This window comes from Chlorocebus sabaeus, chromosome 25, assembly GCF_047675955.1.
Source record: "Chlorocebus sabaeus isolate Y175 chromosome 25, mChlSab1.0.hap1, whole genome shotgun sequence".
Taxonomy (NCBI): domain Eukaryota; kingdom Metazoa; phylum Chordata; class Mammalia; order Primates; family Cercopithecidae; genus Chlorocebus; species Chlorocebus sabaeus.
In genome coordinates, this window is record NC_132928.1 from 29,239,766 (window position 1) to 29,255,479 (window position 15,714).

Here is a 15,714-nt window from a genome sequence, read left to right on the forward strand (position 1 = left end):
ACACTCTCTCCTTTTTTTGGAAGCTGTGGAGGAAGCATGTGAGCTAAGCTGAGCAGCCAGCCTTTTTCCGGGGTTGATGTGAGCATTTGGGGAAAGACCGTGATCGTCTGTGTGAGCCTGGAGGCTGTGAGGCTGTGTGAGCCTGGAGCTGCCACGACCATTTATTCTACGGTGTGGCAAAACCTGTCGGAGAACAAACTCAACGCGGGAGTAGGGCCAAGGAGTCAAGGGATTTCAGGAATGTGCCCTGATAGGCATCAGTGAAACCCTGAGATCCCTCCTTGGATTTCTCTTCTGCTAGGGACAATACATTCCCCTTTTTTTTTTTTTTTTTTTTTTGCCTAAATTAATTTGAGTTAGCCTTTTGTAGCCTGTGAGAATGAGGTGGCCCTTCTTCCAAGACGCGGGTCATACGCCAACTCCTTCTTGTGTTCCTGCCTCATTTTTCTTTGGCCTTTATTTGCACTGTTTCGCCACTGCCTTGGGGTGCGTTGTTTTGCACATGCTTCATCGTAAGGGACTTCGGGAGGACAGATTCCTGGAGCGTCAAGGCCAGATTACATGGTTAATTAGGGAGGAAGTGGATGGTGGGTACTATGAGTGAGTTGCTCTTTTGTGAGATTAGACAGGAAGAAAGAAAGGCTGGTAGGAAAAGGCATAAGGGACCAGGCTCAAGGCTGGCTTAAGACTGACTCTAGAAGGCTCAAGAAGAAAAAAAATTCAGCTCAGAGTAGATATGAGCATTCATGCTTTTAAACAAAAGGAAGTCAGGGAAGAGGGAGGAAGAAGGTATCAAAGAAAGAAAGTTCACTGCAGAAATTCCATCTCAGGATCAGCAGGAGGGCTGGGAGAAGAGCTCAGAGAGGTTGGGGTTTGGGAAAGAGAAAAGGGTATTTATTCAGACATATGAATGGAGAAAATAATGTGTTAAGATATGGTGACAATGTAACATGAAGAGGAGTTGAAGGAATACATACTTTATGATATTAATCTTGGCAAAGCAGCAAATCCTCAGTTTACTGGACATGTTATCTAAGGGTTTTAATTTAAGGCTATTTTCCTTAAAACTGCCTTGAGGATTTAACAGCTGTGTCTTTATTTTTCCTCATCACTTGTGGAGGTCACTTCTCACCAGCTTCCTAAAGGGTCTCCTTGTCTGTATTCTCTTTCCATATTAATCTCTTCTCTACCCAGTGTCAGGCTTTCTGAAGTGTAAATCTTACCTTGCCACCTTCTTTCTTGAAACACTGCAAATCTTCTCAGAATTCTAGAATGAAATTTCTAGTTCTTAGCTTAGCACATAGGCCCTATATTCTGGGGATACAGATGTCATAGCCTAGCATGGGGATATATGTGGCAAGCAGGCCCTGCCCACCTGTCCAGAACACCTTCAGCCACCTCTTTCCTGTCCCCTTGCTTCCCTAATCCCCACCTCACATTTCACACCTCCACGATACTGAAGTTACTTGGTATTTTCTGCCAAACCGTGTGCTTTTCCATCCCTTGAAATCTTTCTGTATATTGCTTCAACTTAATTCAGTAACATTCATTGAGCACAAAAAAGGTGTCTGTTGCTGTAGTGGGAGCTACAATAATCTTACTCAAATTGATTTACTAGGTTAACTCCTAACTTAGGTTAACTGTGGTGAAGGGATTGCCCTCCCTCTGTTGGAAGCCCCCCAGCCCGTCCCAGCTGGCAGGAAGGGGGCAGCCTGCAATCCCCAAGGGCAGGTCTGGGGCTGCCAGATGCTCCAGGCAGGAGGCCCAAGGGGGCTCACCAAAGCTTGCCCTGCAGGAGATGATAGTGCTGCCCCTAGCTTGTCTGCCTGGGTACAGTGCTCCTTGACCTCCTATAGCCATTTGCTGGTAATTAATGCAGGATCCCTGTCAGCTTCTTCTTGATGGCATCCTTGGAGCTGCTGTAGATCATTCTACTCTTAGGGGTGCAGACTGAGGTGCTCAGAAGATAAACACCAGGTCCTCCTCTTGGCTCTCTTTGGTCTCATAGGTTGCGTCACAGAGGACATAGTGGCAGTCCTTGTCTGGCAGCATCTTGACAACTGTGGTGTAGGAGTCGTCAACAGCCTACCCCACTTCACCTGCCAGGGTCCCCCTGCCCTCCTCAAGGATAATGATCTCGTCCCCACTCAGGCAGAGAGCACCGCCTTCTTATGTGTCTTCACCTCCTCTGCTGTTGAAGACTTGTGCTCCTTCTTGTTATCATGTCATTGAACACCTTTTTTTTTTCTTTTTTCTTTTTCTCTTTTTTTTTTTTTTTTTTGAGACAGAGTCTTGCTCTGCCATCCAGGCTAGAGTGCAGTGGTGCGATCGTGGCTCACTGCAACCTCCACCTCCCAGGTTCAAGCAATTTTTATGCCTCAGCCTCCCGAGTAGCTGGGATTACAGGCATGCGCCATCATGCCTGGCTAAGTTTTGTATTTTTAGTAGAGACGGGGTTTCACAATATTGGTCAGGCTCATCTGGGACTCCTGACCTCAGGTGATCCACCCACCTCAGCCTCCCAAAATGCTAGGATTACAGGCATGAGCCACCACGCCTGGCCTCATTGAGCACCTTGATGATGCCATCAGAAACAGCCACACCCGATGCCATGATCCTGGAAGTAAGAAGGAGATGGCAGGGAGAGTCCCAGAAGAGGAGAATTGCTGCAGCTGCTGCCGGGATCAGAAGGAACCAAAAATTCTTATGAAGGCGCTGGGTTGAAGCATGAAATTCAAATGCAAGAATGGTACCTTTTGCCTTTTGCTCCAGCGTTGGAACAGACTGTGGCTTTTTTTTTTCAGTTGAGCATGAGGTGAAGTAGTTGGCTTATGTTTTGGGGTCAGGAGTCTCTTGAAATTCTCCGCTTACTAATGCTCACTGCCCCAGAGGCATTTAGGAAATGCAAGGCATTTAGGAAATCACAGCCACATTCACTACAGTCCTCATTTTGTGGAATGGCCTGGGCTATTTGTTTTGTTTTATTTATCTTGTTTAAAAGAAAATTACTGAATGAGTATATTTGAATTCACTTAAGTCAGATACTGATATGATGTGACCCCACTGTACTGGTCTGAGTTCTCCAGAGAGTTCTAGTCTGGGAATGCATTTGGAAAGTAATCAGCATGTAGTTAGTAGTTAAAGCTGTGAGTGTGGATGTGTTCATTAACGGGAGTGTGTGTGAAGAGTAAGAGGCGGCAGCCTAGGGCAGAGCCTTGGTGAACATGGATGTTTATGGGGCTGGAGAAGGAGGAACCCAAAAAGGAATCTAAAAAAGGTATGAGCCTGGAAAGTAACATGGAGGCCAAGGACAAGAGTTTCAAAGAAAAGAGAGTGGTGAAAAGTGTGTAGTACTACAGAAAGAGGTATTCCCCTATCTTCTTTAATTCAGATAAGCCTGGAGGGTGTCCTTTAGATTTAACAGCTTCTCCAAAGCAGCCACCATTGAGAGGCATAGTTGGGGAAGAGAGCAGATTGCAGAGGAAGGAGCTGGGAATGGGAGACTGATTATTTCAAGAGTTAGAAGTGAGCATGGAAGGTTACTAGAGAGGGGGTTGTGGAGTAAGAAAACACTTTAAACATAAATAGAGGGGGAAATTCTTGAGCCGGTTTTTATGATGAAGAGGAGAACTAGTTAAAAAGGAGAGCTTACAAATAAAAGTGCATGGTGGTGGAGATGATTAATGGAACAAGGTCCTGGAGGATTTGGGAGGGGGTGGTCTGAAGGCCAGGTCCAACATTTCACCTTGGACTGGAGGAAGGAATAGGAAAAGCAAATGTTTTGCAAACCAGGAGCATGTCTTATTTGTGTCTTTGCCCCTGTGCAGCATGGTGCCTGTTTGCTGGAAGGTGAGGGAGGTACAGATGACTGTGCTGTAGGTGAGGGATGAAGGGTCAAGTGAACACTTGCCTGTTTTCAAAGAGGAGCAGTCAAGACCCTCTACTGAAGACACCTGAGAAAGTGGGGGGGATTCGGAGAGAGAGTACAGGTTGGGAGGACCCCAAAAGGAGGTGGAGAGGAGGAGGGAGAAGTAATTGTGCTGCTGGGAAGGCTCACTAAGATTGGGGACCATGAAGTTAGAAGCCAAATCCGTGGGACTGGGGGATCTTCTCCAGGACTGTGCAGATGCCCATGGGTAGGAGTCAAGAAGGCAGCACCTGGCTGGGCGCGGTGGCTCACGCCTGTAATCCCAGCACTTTGGGAGGCTGAGGCAGGAGGATCACCTGAGGTCAGGAGTTTGAGACCAGCCTGGCCAACATGGTGAAACCCCATCTCTACTAAGAAAAATAAAAAAATTAGTTGGGCTTGGTGGCGGGCGCCTGTAATCCCAGCTGCTCAGTAGGCTGAGGCAGGAGAATCATTTGAACCTGGGAGATGGAGGCTGCAGTGAGCTGAGATCATGCTGTTGCACTCCAGCCTGAGCGACAGAGTGAGACTCCATCTCAAATAAAGAAAGAAGTAAGAAAAGGAAGGAAGGAAGGAAGGAAGGAAGGAAGGAAGGAAGGAAGGAAGGAAGGAAGGAAGGAAGGACATGAAAGTAAGCAAGCAGGCAGCACCTATCAGAATAAGACATCCACGTGGGAAGGGGATGAGGGGCTACTCTCTACTTTCTGGCATTAACTTTCCATTTCTCCCCTTGAAAGCTCAGCACCTGCTCTGTCCTCAGACACTGAGGTGGAGAGAGTTAAGCTCGTCCAGGCTCTCCCTTGGGGATTTGCGTCTGTTTAGTGACCTGTGCTGACCATCACCAGCCCTTGAACCAGCCTGGGTTGGAGGTTATGATTACTGCACTTCTGTGCTGCCCAGTTCCACCACACCCCTACTGTGCCTGTTCCTTTTTGTCAGGTTCCTGTGCTCCCTACATATATCCTAGAATGGTTAAAAATGTTAAACAGTCAATACCAAGTGTTATTGAGGATGCAAAACAACTGGAACACTCAGACACTGCTTGTGGGAATGTAAATGGAAAAAAACACTTCGAAAATTCTTTGGCAGTGCTGACTGTAAATATACCCAATGACAGTAATTCTACTCTGAAATATATGCCCAAGAGTAAATGCACTAAAAAATAGATACAAGAATGTGTATAGCAGCATTATTCCTAAAAATAACCCAAGATTAGAAACAACCTAGATGTCCATAAGTGGTAGAATTGATAAATAAATTTGCTATGGTCCTGCAGTTGAATACAATTTGGTAGCGAAAATGAGCTATTGCTACACGTGAAAACATGGATGCATCTCACAAGCATAATGCTGAGTGAGAGCAGATGGATGCAACACACATGCTGCGTGTTGTAATTACAGATAAATTTCAAAAGCAGGTGAAACTAATGGTTGAAGCAAGGACTGGGAGGGGACATGAAGGAAGTTGATGGGTCACTGAGAATGTTCTCTATCTTAATCTGGGTGGTGGTTACATGAGCATTTTTACATTTAAAAGTTGTCTAATTCTTTCATAGGTTCTTTTTTTTTTTTTTGAGACAGTCTCACTCTGTCGCCCAGGCTGGTGTGCAGTGGTGCGATCTTGGCTCACTGCAACCTTTGCCTCCTGGGTTCAAGCGATTCTCCTGCTTCAGCCTCCCGAGTAGCTGGGACTACAGGTGCATACCACCACGCCCAGCTAATTTTTGTATTTTTAGTAGAGACAGGATTTCACCACATTGGGCACTGGTGGTGAGACCACACTGGTCTCAAACTCCTGACCTTGAGATCCGCCTGCCTCGGCCTCCTAAAGTGTTGGGATTACAGGCGTGAGCCACCACGCCTGGCCACGTAGACGTTGCTTTTGCCATGCAGCATCTATTCCCCATTTCTGTGACAACAGCACTCTGTCTTTGCTTTTGTGGGTGCATTAGTTACCTGTTGCTGTGTAGTAATATTATCACAGACTCAACAATATATTTGTCATCTCACAGTCTATAGGTCAGGAGTCTGGGTGCAGCTTCACTGGGTTCTCTCCAAGGCTACAACATGGTGGCTGTGGCTGTGTTCTCAGCTGAGGCTTCACTGGGGAAATATCTTCTTCCAAACTAACATGGTCATTAGCTGAACTCAGTTCCTTGCAGGCCACTGGAATGAGGGCCTTATTTTCTTATTGGCTATTATTATCTGGAGGCCAGCCTCAGGTCCTAGACCTCAGTCCCTTACCACACAGGCCCTCAACACAGCTGCTTGCTTAATGAAGTCAGCAAGGGAAAGAAAAAGACTTCAGCAAGACAGGTTCTACAATCTTTTGCAACAATTATATATACCCCGTCACCTTTGCTGTGTTCTGTTGGCTAGAAGCCAGACACAGGTTGTGTTCATTCTTAAGTGGAAGGATTGCACAAGAGCATGAATGCCAGGAGGTGGACTCGTGGCAGCCACTCGTATGAGTATTATGAGTCTATCCACCCCAGTAAGGAACAGTCTGTTTCTCATGCCATGTTTCAGGTCCAGCAGACTCCATCCCTCTCACTTTGGCTAAGCCAATCACCACATTCCATTCTCTGGCCACAGTGATTGGATCAAGGTTGGGCATACCACCAAGGTCAGGCCAACTGGGGCCCATGTGACTCAAGTGCTCAGAAAATATAATGTTGAAATGTTAGTAAAGCCGACTCACCCTTCCACAGGAGAGGAAGGGGAGAACACTGGGAAGGGAACCCAGGATTCAAAAACAATGGTGCTGGAAGGTAGATTCTGGAGTTACTATCTGTGTCCCAAATCAAGCCCACCTGAGGTAGTCCCTATTTCTGGTTTTTGAGTAATGGACATGTCACACTTTGGAAATCATTGCTCCAACCAATTGAATACATACATTGTGTGTTTGCCATACTCAAGTAGAGATTAACATGGTGTCAGGCACATAAACTTGCCTTATATTAAAAGAAAAAAGTCAAGTGCCAAAATGAGTGGGCATAGCATGTAATATGACCAAGGTTGATATTATGAATTGCATCACAATCTAAAGAAAAAGTAGATTCTACCTGTTTGTCTGTAACTGTGTCAGGCTAAATGTCTGAGTGGATTTTCACTACATTTGGAGATCGTATTTGGCATGGCTTGAGTTAAAGCATAGGTTTTGAGTAAGGTAACTATGAATTCTGATTTGCCCAGAAAAGCTCCAGTTTAGACCTGTTGTCCCAGTATAATTATCCCTAGTGTTTCCTTTCCCTCTCTAAAGTGTCGAGTTTGGGCAATAAATTACATGATTGCCCCAGCTCAGCAGTGTGTTCCAGATTCACTTGGATAGCCTTAGAGAGGACCATTTCCATTTCCAAGAGACGGCCTGTTATTCCCTACAACTGCAGTCAGAGGAAGAACCCCTGTGACTGCTGATTGAGAGAGACATGCGTGGTATGTAGTTATTAAGATACTGTGTACAGAACAAGCAGGGATTCTAACTGAATATGCACCCAAATTCTAAAAGAGTTTGGTATAACTCTATAATTCTAAAAGAGTTATAGGTGTTGACTTGCAATTTAGATGCTTCTAACATGAGCACGATATCTTGAACTTCATGGTTAGAAGCAGCAGGGATTCATTGAATTATTAATGAAATGACTGGTTCATTCAAGGAACTCTAGTTCTGCAAGTTAAGAAATTTAAGTAAGAAATGAGTCAGAGGAATTAGAATTTGGAGACCTGCTTGGAAGCAACAGATGAAAGGAAGGATACAAATAGCAAGTGGAGATCAAGGAATCCCGTGGTAGGTCCGCAGAGGCCTCAGCACCCTTCAGACTCCTCTCTTTTTCCTTCCTTCTTCTCCTTTAGAACAAGGACTAAAAATTGCCTTCAAAGAAAAGGAAAGGAAGGTGGAGAGTTGGGGTGGGATTGAGACCATGGGAGAAGATGAGGGAGGTGGTATAATTTAGAATCTTTATAATCATAAGCTCTAGAGAGAACTACTAGGATTTGAAGATTGACTCTTACCTTGATAATTTTATGTGCTTGGACAGAGTTACTATGATCATTTCATCATCCATAAATTATTATGCTAAATTATGAGGATTAAGTGAGATAATATGTGTGATATGACTAGCACAGTCCTCAGAACATAGTAAAAATCTCAGTCAAAATTAGCTTCCATGAAGAACAGTTGTTGAGCTCCATACAGAGTAATGTATCATTACTACTCATGTTACCATGAATAACATTTGTTGAACTCCATACAGAGTAATGTATCGTGTACGTTAAACACATTACCTAGGTTGGGTACAGTGGCTTACACTTGTAATTCCTGCACTCTGGGAGGCTGAGGTGGGAGGATGGCTTGAGTCCAGGAGTCTGAGACCAGCCTGGGCAACATGGCAAGACCCCAGATCTCTACAAAAAATACAAAAGTTAGCAGGTATTGTGGCACATGCCTGTAGTCCCAGCTACTTGGGAGGCTGAGGTGGGAGGATTCATTGAGCTTGGGAGGTCAAGGCTGCAGTGAACCATAATCGTGCCACTGCACTCCAGCCTGGGCGACAGAGTGGGACTCTGTTTCAAATAAATAAAATTAATGTGTTAGCTAATTTCATACAATGGACTAGACATTTCCCTCACGAAGGGAGGAAACTGAGGCTCAGGGATTCCATAATTTGCCTTGTTGGCTAGTGAGAAGTACACTAGAATTTATGTTTCCGTAAGCCTGGCTGCATTTGACGGCTCTTCCACCACCCCAGGCTGCTTTGTCTGAACCACCCCTGTATCCCCAGAGCCTAGAACGCTGCCTACCACTCAGGCGCCCACCACGTATGTGTTGACTGACTGCATGAATACTTCCTGTCTCCTCTCACCATGACGGTTCTTTTGTTCAGTTGTTGGGCATTTGAGTATCTGGCCCGCAGTGTAGGACACTGCACTCATTAGTATGCTGCTTCTTGTCTTTAAGCCTTTGTTTGTGTGTTGCAAATCCCCTGGCTAGACGGGGAATTCTCGGGCCAGGATTGCCTTGTATTCACTGATGCAGGGGACTAAGCTCTAGCATGTTGGAGCCCAGCAAGCATTTTCCAGAAAAATATTCTTTAGAACATCCAAGGATGGAGTATCCTGACTTTTTTTTTTTTCTTTTAAACATTCAGATATCAAATGCACACTTGGCTAGCTAATCTGTCTTAACTAGGATCAAATGTATGAAACTGTCTTCACATTGGCAGCTCAGCCAAAAATGAATATTTGGCATGCTTAAAACAACCGTTGCCTGCCTTTGTTTTTGAAGGCTGTGTATTTCAGCAGAAAGACTGCTGGACTTGGGGCGTGAGTCATTTAACTTCTTGGGCTCTCCTTATTTATTTATTTATTTATTTATGTATGTATGTATTTATTGAGATGGAGTTTTGCTGTTGTTGCCCAGGCTGGAGTGCAATGGCGTGATCTCGGCTCGCTGCTACCTCCACCTCCCAGGTTCAAGCGATTCTCCTGCCTTAGCCTTCCAAGTCGCTGAGATTACCGGCGTGCACCGCCATGCCTGGCTAATTTTGTATTTTTAGTAGAGATGGGATTTCTCCATGTTGGTCAGGCTGGTCTCGAACTCCTGACCTCAGGTGATCCTCCCGCCTTGGCCTCCCAAAGTGCTGGAATTACAGGCATGAGCCACCATGCCTGGCCTTCCTTCCTCATTTATGAAGCCAGGATGATAATGCATGTTCTTGTAACCCAAAGCTTGGTGAGGTCAGAAGATACAGACTATTTTAAAGGCATTTTTGTAGTGTACCATTACATTAAAAAGGATCCTTATAGAGCTTAGTGGTGGTGAGATTATGGGTGATTTTTTCTTCTCAATTTAGCCTGTATATATTTCCTAATTTTGATATTATGAACTTTTTTTCCCACTTTGCTTGAGTTACTAAAAGTCATTAAAGATTCCCGGTAGAAAGATTGTAGGCGGGGTTCAGTGCTCATCCCTGTAATCCCAAGGCTTTGGGAGGCTGAAGCTGGAGGATCACTTGAAGTCAGGAGCTATGTTCCTTGGGCAACATAGCAAGACTCCATCTCTACAAAAAATAAAAATAAAAATTAAATTAGTCAGGCATGTTGGCATATGCCTATAGTCCTAGCTACTTGGGAGGGTGAGGTGGGAGGATTGCTTGAGCCCATGAATTTTAGGTTGCAGGGAGCTATGACTGCACCACTGCACTCCAGCCTGGGTGACAGAGTGAGACCCTGTCTCAAATAAAGTAAAATTAAATTAAATTAAATTAAATTAAATTAAAAAGTAGTGACTTACACTTTGATAGTTGACACTTGAGGGTCATTTTGGCAAATATCTGATATTGTACAATTGATGTATCTAAGTGACAGTGTAATTAATATAAGAGAATGATTACTGCTGATTTTTAGGGATTGTAGTTTACCAGTCACAGTCTGATAAGGAGATTTGGTTTCTCCTCCAGTCTGGCTTCTGGTATGCGGTTGGTGGTAAAACAGGCCTGGACTGTTTTACCTGTGAAAAACTAAGGTCCTTGCGATTCTACCCCTGTCCAGACTCTTGCTAGTATCAAGAGAGATCATTATAATTAAACACGACTGTAAGTTCACTTTTAAGCATGGATAAATGCTACACAGGACTACAACAAATTCAAAAGTAGGAAGATGTGATCTGTGACCTTTAAGGTTTTTAGGGAGTCTCACAGGTTCTCCTCAGTTTGGCCTCTCCCAGTTTACGCTTTTTCTCCCAAAGGTGTGGCTTTAAAATTACTGAGGAATAACACCTACTCATTGTTATTTCTGCTTCTTTTAACCTGGTGATTATTCCGAGTCACATGTTCAAGTACCACACTGGCACTGCCTTTTATGATGGCTTGGCTGCTTTCTTTGACTTCTGTGGACCTGAATCATCCTAGCAGTTGAGACTGAAAAGTACAAGTCTCAGCTGAGGCCCCAGCTTCAGTGGAGGTTTCTTCTGCCCACACCACATTTGCCACCAACTATTCCTGTTTAATTCCATGGTCTTGGAATGTTTTTTCCCATATATACTTCTAGAGATAATTTTAGAGATTATGGGCAGCGGGCATGGTGGCTCACACCTGTAATCCCAGCACTTTGGGATATCGAGGAGGGAGGATTTCTTGAGCCTAGGAGTTTGAGACCAGCCTGGGCAACATGGTGAAACCCCATCTCTATAAAAAGTTTAAAAATTAGCTGGGTGTGGTGGCACATGCTTGTAGTTCCAGCTACTCGGGAGGCTGAAGTGGGAGAATTGCTTGAGCCTAGGAGGTCAACGGTGTAGTAAGCTATGTCCGTGCCACTGCACTCCTGCCTGGGTGACAGAGAGAGATCCTGTCTCAGGAAAAATGTACTCTTTTCCACAAGTTTTCGTGGACATTTAACATTTTTCATAAATTTAAATATCAAATTTTGAAAATTGATAATAGATCTATAATATCCTTTGTTTAAGGGTTCTCAACCAGGAGTGATTTTGCTCCCCAGGGGACATTAGGCAAATTCTGGTGGTCACAGCCGTGTGTGTGTGTGTGTGGGCGCGCGCACACACGCATGTGCGTGCAGAGATCAAGGATGCCGGTCAAGATCCTATAAGGCACTAGACAGCAAACTATAACACAAATTATCCAGCCCCAAATGTCAACAGTGCTGAGGCTGGGAAACTGATTTAAGTGTGTCCAAAGGAATATGAATATCATGGGATTTTGCACTCACCAGCACCAATTTAAAAAATACACGGCTTGGGGCCAGGCATGGTGGCTCACGACTGTCACTTTGGGAGGCTGAGGCAGGCAGATCACCTGAAGTCGGGAGTTCGAGACCAGCCTGACCAATATGGAGAAACCCCGTCTCTACTAAAAATACAAAATTAGCCAGGTGTGATGGTGCATGCTTGTAATCCCAGCTACTCGGGAGGCTGAGGCAGAAGAATCGCTTGAATCCAGGAGACCGAGGTTGCAGTGCCCTGAGATCGCACCATTGCACTTCAGCCTGGGTGACAAGGACAAAACTCTGTCTCAAAAAAATAAAATAAAATAAAATAAAAATAAAAAAATAATAAAAAATAAAAAAAAAATCACGCAACTCTTCCATAGCATTGTTCCTTTTCTACCTTGGAATTGTATTTCCATTCTCTTTCCCTCATAGAATTTTACCTTAATGAAATACAGCCTTATGCTTTAAAGCCCTTATTAACTATCATATAATTCTCTGCTACAAAACTAGGCATGTAAATTGAAATTTCTTTTCAAATATCCTATAAGTTGCTAAATGTTAACATTTTTCTTCTTCTGTATTGAGGTAGCACTGGAAATTGATCAAAACACCATAAATATATTACAACGTATTTGATATACTTGACAGATGAGTTTTAAACACAAAAATCTTTTGGTTGAAATGCATCTCTTAGTGGAATGAATTGGGGAGGAAACTTCAGGGACCTGGTAAATAGGCTTTGGATGAAGTGGCAGTTTATATTTTCTCAGGTGGATCAATTTTAGAAAAGGATTTTGAAATGCGTTTCCTTAAAACTATTTGTGCCCACGTACCCTCTGGAAAGTCTTCATGTACCCACAGAGATACTCACATATCAGCCTGATTTGGCTCTCTTTGGTTTCTGAGTAACTTAGCAACGCTTTTCTTTTAATGATTCAGACAGTTTTGCATGCAGCTAATGCATGTTAAAGAAAGCTAAGCCAGTATGTATTATAAATACTTTATAACTCAAGCAAGTAGAATTTCTCACAGGAGTCATAATTATAGTGGAGGCAGCATACCACTGTAGTGAGAATTCTGGAGTCAGACACAGTATTTGTTCCTGTTCTTCATCACTACTGGCTATGTGACTTGGGGCAAATGATTACCTGCTCTGGTCTGTAGCTTTCTCGCCTATGATAAACAGGGGCCAATAACAGATTCTTCATTTAGTTATCATAAGATTTAAATGAGTCATGCATACAAAGCACTTAGTACAATGATTGCCCAACATATCCTAAGCACTCAATAAATACTAGTTGTTGTTATCTTTAGATAGTATAGGGTTTATCTCAAGAGATGAGCACTAGAAAAGCAATGGAATAGGTATTTCAGTCTTTTTTCTTATTTCATGGCTCTTTTGTGCACAATTTATTGTACCCGACTTCCCTGACGTTACGGACAGCAGTGGGTTTTTGATATTCCCATTGATCATGAGCTCTGGAAGCCCAAGGCTGTGAGGCTGCTGCAAGGCACCTGCTCCCAACAGCAATGTGCTCTCATTTTCTGGTCAGCCTCACAAGGACAAACGTAAACTTTTGAACACCTGGGAGAGTGAGCCTCTGAATGCCTCAAGTTATTTTTAATATTCTCAGAATGCTGTCTGGGAGTTGCATGATGTAGATGGACAGCACTCATTTGGGGTCTCCTATAGGGTCACTTGGACAAAATATGTAAAGGCATGACTTCAAGTAACAGGACCAAAGTACCTTAATCCTTGTATCGACAACCGTCCTATTGGGTTACACAGTTTTAATCCCAGAGGAGTTGTCTCTTGACATTAAACTGTCCAAACAGTATTTATATCTGTGGCTGCCCTGCAAGATCACTTAACCCTGCACAGCCGTTTAAAAGTAGTTAATGACAGAACCGGCATGACTTGCCCCTTATGAATGATCACATAAGTTCGACCTGTGCTGTCATGGTTTATGGAGGAAGGCAGTTTGTCCATAGCCTGCTTCAACCACAGCAGGTAATTTGAAATGAAATGAGACAGTTTCTACAAGCAGATTGATTTGGGAATCTTGCCTGTTCTTCCCTTTGACCCTTGACAAGTTGACACTACAAAGATTGTGACTTTAAAAAATGATTGGGTGCAAATACATTTAGGTAGATGATTTACTGTGTGCTGAAGCAAGGACAGTGCGTTTAGAGCGGTGCTGTGAGGGAAGGTAATTGTAAACTTTAACAACTCATGTTTTATGTTTCTGTATCTTATTAATTATCCTACGAAGTGAATCTACTGATAACCCTTGATCAAGTAGTTTATATTTCTGGTAAGAGACTAGAGACCCAATTTCAGGATTAAGAGATATAGTATTTATGATAAACTTATTAAAAGTTACAGATTCAGTTTGTTATTTTGGCTGTAAATCACAGCTTGTATATAAGGATAAGAAGTCGCATTCTCTTTCATGGATTCTGTTCTTTTTCTTTTTCTTTTGGTTTTCCTAAATATAGTTAAACATATACAGGAGAAAACATTGTGATTAAAAAGATAATCAGCTTGATTTTTGATAACCAAAGAGTCACCAGGGATATCTGAAAATAAAAGAAATTCCCAACTATGAATTCACACATTATTTTCTAATTTAGATTTTCATACCAAATAGTATGTAATAAGTAAACAAATATTTTCCATATTATTTCTATTCTATTCTCCTGTGCAGTTTTTCTTAGAAGTGAGGTTTTTGTCATGAATCGGTGCTACCATAAGTAGAATTTTAAAATTGACTGTCTTCCAAAACAAAAATAAAAAAGACAGTAAGATAATTTTTAAAAAACTGTTTCCTTAGTTCACAGTGATACAACATTTATGCTGAGATTGTTTTAAATGAACCCTGTGATAGAATTGTTGATTTATTAATATTTGGATTTGGGTTGATGCTCTTTTTACATTTGCTGTGGAAAACACCCACGGCGTGAGGTTTGTAAGCTTTTGTGTTTTTCTCTATCCTAACCACTCTGCTTGAAATATAATTTTGAAGATGCTAGTCAAAAAGATAACAAATTCCCTATTGGTCTCCGTTTAAATTATTTACTGCCCTTTTGAGCCATATCTTCATTGAACTATGTTAAAAGTATTTTGCTGAAATGTTTCTTTATGTTGTCCATCGGGTTTAATAGACGTGCCGTTTAATAAGCTCTCTACCTGTAAGGATAGACTATTTGACCTCTATGCCCTGCCACTGGTAGACATAGTATAAGATTGCTTTGTGAAATAAAGCTGTCGGTAACATCAACAAAATAAAAAATGATCGTATTCCAATACTCTCTGCTGAGTACTATGACAGCACTGAAATATGGAATAAAATTGAAAGTAGATTAGTTTTGGGTCTTAAGTCATGTTTTGACAAGAAATAAGAGAGGAGAACATATCTTTGAACTTTTAGTTTTAAAGTTTTTTGATGAAAATATTCATCATTTTGTAAGGTTCCTTCTTTCTTTATCACATCTAGGCTGTATAACCTTAAAACAATTCTTTCTTTTATTGTGAAAGATATAAATACTGTTCTATCTTTATATTAAATATCATAAAGGAGACACGTACAGTGAGAGCCGGCTTGACACTTACAAGTTAAAGATTGTCACACTAATAAAAAAGCTTATTGAAGAGGCTGGAAAATCAGCCATTAATAAGCTATATATTTTTAGGGTATGTAAAGCATGTAAATACTGTAGACAAGCAGGCTGCTTTTGCTGTATTTTTTGTTCACTTTTTGGAATGGTTTGAATCTGAAGAGGAAGAATAAATATGTCAGAGTGGAGAAAGCCTTGCTGGTGATTGCTTTCAACCTAAAGGAATTTGAAAATTGCTGCGACGTGCAGATTGTGAAATTATTTCTTTTGCCTCTGTGGTTACATATTAATCAGCTGAAATCATGACAAATAAATGGCATTGACGGCCCACAGGAGAATGGGTTGAGTACAGTAACCCTTCCCTCCGGGAGTCGGCAAACATCCTGTGTCACCAAATGGGAGATTGTGGAGCTCTTAAAAATGCAGTGCCTACTTCCCTTCATTGCATATGCAGAGTGATCACACAGG

At 42.5% G+C, this 15,714-nt stretch overlaps 1 pseudogene; it reads right to left on the bottom strand.

The window, feature by feature from the left end:
• Positions 1–1,631: 1,631 nt before the first annotated feature.
• LOC140710166 (cofilin-1 pseudogene) lies at positions 1,632–3,019 on the bottom strand (annotated as a pseudogene).
• Between the last annotated feature and the right edge of the window lie 12,695 nt (positions 3,020–15,714).